Source organism: Eucyclogobius newberryi, unplaced genomic scaffold, assembly GCF_026437365.1.
Source record: "Eucyclogobius newberryi isolate DKJ021-1_F unplaced genomic scaffold, fEucNew1.0.hap1 SCAF_14, whole genome shotgun sequence".
NCBI lineage: Eukaryota > Metazoa > Chordata > Actinopteri > Gobiiformes > Gobiidae > Eucyclogobius > Eucyclogobius newberryi.
The window spans coordinates 32604994-32610327 of record NW_027315768.1 but is presented as its reverse complement, the minus strand read 5'-3'; positions in this window follow the sequence as shown (position 1 = coordinate 32610327).

Below are 5334 nucleotides of genomic sequence, written 5' to 3'. Positions count from 1 at the left end.
GGAGCTTTGACTTGCGCCATTTCCGTTCGGCCCTGCGGCACTCCCTTTTCTGTGCCCTGACCGAATCATCATTTCTCCACGGCGCCTTCTGCTTATTTTTAACCATTTTAGCCTTTATAGGGGCGATGGTGTCCAGAACATTCAAAACACTAGATGTAACAGAGTTCAACAAATCATTTACATTAGAACATGAGACATTTTCAAAGTTTATCATTTCCATAAACAGTGCACCTGTGCCATCACTTATGTGTCTCCTCTGAACAACTGCAGGACCAACCGGAGGTTGGGGAGAAACAGACAGGTCAAAGAAGACACAGAAATGATCAGACAGAGCAACATCGATCACATTAACATTTGAAATATTTACCCCCTTTGTAATTATGAGATCTAGAGTGTGTCCTTTGCTGTGGGTGGGGCCTCTCACATGCTGAGTAAGACTGAAGGTTTCAAGGACAGCATCAAGCTCTTTAGCGTTTCTGTCACAAATATTATCAACATGCACGTTGAAATCACCTGTAATGACCAAACCATCAAAGTCTGTGCATATGACTGAAAGCATCTCAGTAAAATCATCAATAAGACTTTGGCAGAGCTGGGGAGGCTTGTATAAAACAATGAAGAGAATGGATGGAGACCGTTTTAGCTCCATTATACATACTCAAATGATGAAAACACCCCAAAAGACAACCTGCGGGTAATTATTTCATCTCTAAAGACAGCACAGACTCCACCCCCTTTTTTGTTTTCTCGTGTTTCAGATTCAAACTTAAAGTTGGGTGGAGCAGATTATATCAGAACTACATTTCCTGTGTTTTCGTCAAGCCATGTTTCAGTTAAAAACATAAAAACAAGATTATAAGAAGAAATAAAATTATTAATTAAGAGAGATTTGTTAAGATAAGATAAGATAAGATATTCCTTTATTGTCCCACATGGGGAAATTTCATTGGTGCAACGCAGGTAGATACAGAGGTAGATACAGAAGAACAGATCACTTATAGGAAGTCTGAAAAACACTTTCAGTAGAAGATCTCCTATAAATAAATAAAAACTCCCATAGACAAATGAATAAATAAATACATAAATACCATTGCATGTGATCACGACAGTAATTGCACATGAATATGTGTCACGACAGCACATAGATTGCACATGAATTTCACAGTAATTGCACATGAATTGCACATGAATTCCAACAGCAATTGCACATATGACAGAATTGCACATCAGTATTAGGTTAGGTCAGTATTGCGAGTGTTCAGTACTAACAGTTTTTGTTATAAAGTCTGACAGCAGCAGGAAGGAAAGACCTACGGAACCTTTCCTTCACACATCGAGGGTGGATCAGTCTCTCACTGAAGCTGCTCTCCAGAGCGGAGAGAGTGTCCTGCAGGGGGCGACACTCATGGTCCAGCATAGATGTGAATCTAGCCAGGACCCTCCTGTCCCCCACCTCCTGCACCGAGTCCAGAGCACAGCCCAGGACGGAGCTGGACTTCTTGATGACTCTGTCCAGCTTCTTCCTCTCCCTCTCTGTGATGCTGCTGCTCCAGCAGGCCACACCATACAGGAGGGCTGATGCCACCACAGAGTCGTAGAAGGTCTCCAGGAGTGGCCCTGTCACTCCAAAAGACCTGAGTCTCCTCAGGAGGTAGAGCCGACTCTGGCTCTTCCTGTACAGTGCGTCTGTGTTATGAGTCCAGTCCAGTTTGTGGTTCAGATGAACACCCAGGTACTTGTATGAGTCCACTCTTACATAAGGATCTGACATTTAGCACAGCAAGTTTCAGACTAGTTTCAGTGGGACTGGGCTTTATCTTTTCACAGGGAATATGAATCACATTTCTCAGATTGGGCCTGACTCGCATTTTGTTTTTCCATCTGTGTGATGATGTGACTACAGAAATAGCACTAGGGGGGGCTCTTTTTACATAGGGCCCCGGGTTGGTTTGATTTTTAATGTGACAATAAGTCCCGGCAACGCTGAGACCCAGTGCATCCTAGCTATGGGAGATACCAGGTAAAAGGTGAGGTCGGATGGGTGGTGGGGCTTTTGTAGCCAAGGAGAGTTTGGGACCAGGTGAGAGGCGAGGGGGGATGGGTGGTGGGGCTTTTGTTGGTGTAGTCGGCATAGCCCTTGCTATATTGGGCGTGAGTGGAGCCATCTTAATGCCTGATTTGATCAGACTTTCAAAATGGCTGGGAAGGCCCATGGGTGAGAGTGGAGATGAGAAGGAGAATGATGAATCTTTAGTGGGAGTAGATGTTGCAGGGGGAACCCAGGGCTGGTGTGAAGGCAGGGGCGATGACAGGGATGTTGTTGGGCTTGTCACAGATGGGTCCAAGGCCTTTGAAGATTGTTCCTTTGCTGGAGGCGGTGGAGGTGAATGTGGAGCAGCTGCAGCTGAATCCTTTGCTGGTGGTGGTGGAGCAGCTGCTGATGAATCCTTTGGTGGAGGCTGAGGTTGTGGTGCTTTTGATGTTGAAACATTGGCTCGGTCTCTGGCTGAGGGAGCAGGAATTCTTCTCTCATTCCTCTCTTCTCTAACTATCTGCTCAGGACCCTGTCCAGGCCCAGTCCAATGCCTCAGAGCGTGGAGCAGGTTCTCTGTCAGCACCCTCACTCCACCTCTGCATAGGTGGGGGCCATTTCTCTTAAACAGGTCCTCTCGTTTCCAGAATAGATAGAAGTTCTCAATGTAGTGTAGTCCTCTCGGGGAACATTCTTTGGACAGCCATGTGTTCAGCTGAAGAAGCCGGCTAAACTTGTTTATCCTCCTGTCGATGTTTGGAAGAGGTCCACTTATGAATGTTTTGATTTCCATTTTATCAAGCACGTCGAATAACTTCAAGAAGTCTTTTTTCAAAACTTCAGTCTGTTCCCGCCGCATGTCCACTGCACCCACGTGCACAATCAGCTGTTTAGCTCCTCCATGCTTAGCCATAATATTTGGAAGGAGTGACGTTATCTCAGAAACAGTGGCGCTTGGAAAAGAATGTGTGTTTATCTTTTCATGCGTCACGTGACTTATCGCGCCGTCCCCAACTAAAACAATCTGCGTGACCTTGGCTCCTGGCACAGATCCTCCTCGCTGTATTTTGGCCACGTCATCTTTCCTTTTTTCATTTAATTCCATCTCTGAAAGTGGTAAAAATCTGTTGGTGAGCTGTATTTTAGGTGACTTCACGTTATCTTTGTATCGTTTAGGCTTTGCTCCAAGTTTGTTCCAAGAAACAGCCTGGTCTTTCTGGTTTTTAGACAGTTTTGGAAACGACACAGAGTCACTGCGGTTTAGGTTGAAAGTAGCAGTTTTTCTTGTAAAAAGTGTGCTCTTCTTACCGTCGGTTGACACAGGAATGGTATCGTGAAGAACTTTTTCAGATTCCAAAACAAATATCCGTGTTTTCAGCTCATTAATTTCTTGTTGATATTTCCGACAGCGTTCACAGTCTTTCTCCCTTCTTCTCCCGGACATGTAGCTGGCGTCAGATATGTCGTTAAAACTGGAAAAATGTTCTTAAAATCCTTGGTTTACTTGAAAAAGTCTAAAGCAAAAATGTTTGGAAGACAAAAACTGATTAAAAAGCAAAATAAATAAGGAAAGCAGCGATAGCAAGCGGAGCGAGCAAAAAAGCGTGTGCACTCTTCGGAAGCAGGTTACTAGCGTTACAATTATATAGGTTATTTCATCATTGTTCATTGTTTTATGTTGCATTGAATCACCAAAGCAAGTTCATATGTTTGTGAATTCTGTTCATTGACAATAAACCTTTTCTGGTTCTGATATTCAATATAAACAGTTTGAAAATCTTCAAAACAACATTTACGATTCACTAAATTTCATGTGCAATACTGTCATATCCATACGCAATAATGTCATATTCATGTGCAATACTCATACGCAATAATGTCATATTCATGTTAATTAATTAGTTCTGATATAAAAGTGAAGAAGCAGCAGCTTTAGACTTTGAGCTGGACTTTAAGGTGAAGCTCATATTTTAATAGATCCATGAGTGAAAACGGCTTGACTTTATGATGACGCAGTGACAGCTGCTCTCTGCTCGCCTCATGCTCGGGTCATTTACTTTTTTCCGGTTCAAAATCCTTCAGTATTCTTAAAACCAGTAGTTTAATATTTGGCTTTATCTCACACTGGGCTGCTCTAGTGACTCTCTCTGATTGGTCAGCACGATCACATGGTACGCAAACCTGACGCAAACCAACGTAACTTCCGGGCCGTATTGCCCGAAGAGCTAAAGGCTAACCGGCGACATGCGCTACTGAGCAGCTCCCATTGACTTGAAGCGGCGGCCATCTTGACTAAACCTCATGTCCAATATTATGCTCCGTGTCATTTACCAAAGACTGTAAAGTGCAAGGGTAATTTGAAACACTGTAAAATACTGTTTTAATGTGAATACAATATATATTTTCTGTATGATTACTGTTTGAGTTGTTGATGGTATTGAACTGAGTTATAAACCAGCACGGCATGAAGAAAGACGTGTCCTCGCTTTATTTCTCATAAATGTCCCCCTTTACAGGGCTTTTACACTCCCACCACCCCCGAAGCACAGAGCAATAATAAACACAGTGGAAGTTCCATCTGTTCATTAGCCGGTACTGCAGGTACTGCAGGTACTGCAGATACTGCAGGTACTGCAGGTACTGCCAGTACGGTACTGCAGGTACTGCCAGTACGGTACTGCAGATACTGCAGATACTGCAGATACTGCAGGTACTGCAGGTACTGCCAGTACGGTACTGCAGGTACTGCAGATACTGCCGCTTGACATGATAAATTCACCATTACAGCCACGCCTTCATAATCATAATCAGAATAAAGTTTATTGCCATTTATCAATGAACAGGATTCACGGATATAAGATAAGATATTCCTTTATTGTCCACACATGGGGAAATTTCGTTGTTGCAACGCAGCTAGATACAGAGGAAAAGGACAGATAACATATAGGAAGTTTAAAAAATACTCTTAATAGAAGAACTCTTATAAACAAAAACTCTTATAAACAAAAACTCCTATAGACAAAACCTCTCATTTCCTAATAAGGAATGGAGGGGAAAAAATAAAGATAAAATAAAATAAAAACAGCTAGCATAAGACAAGATAATACTAATAATAATGGTAAAATAAACACTCTATTTTCATCAGTTATATGCACATGAATGTGACATTATTGCGTGTAAGTACAACAGTAATTGCACATGAATATGACGGTATTGCACGTGAATATAGGAACTTGTCCTGGCGGTTTGGTGCAACACAAACATCAAAGACTGAACAATAAATACAACAACAATGGACAATA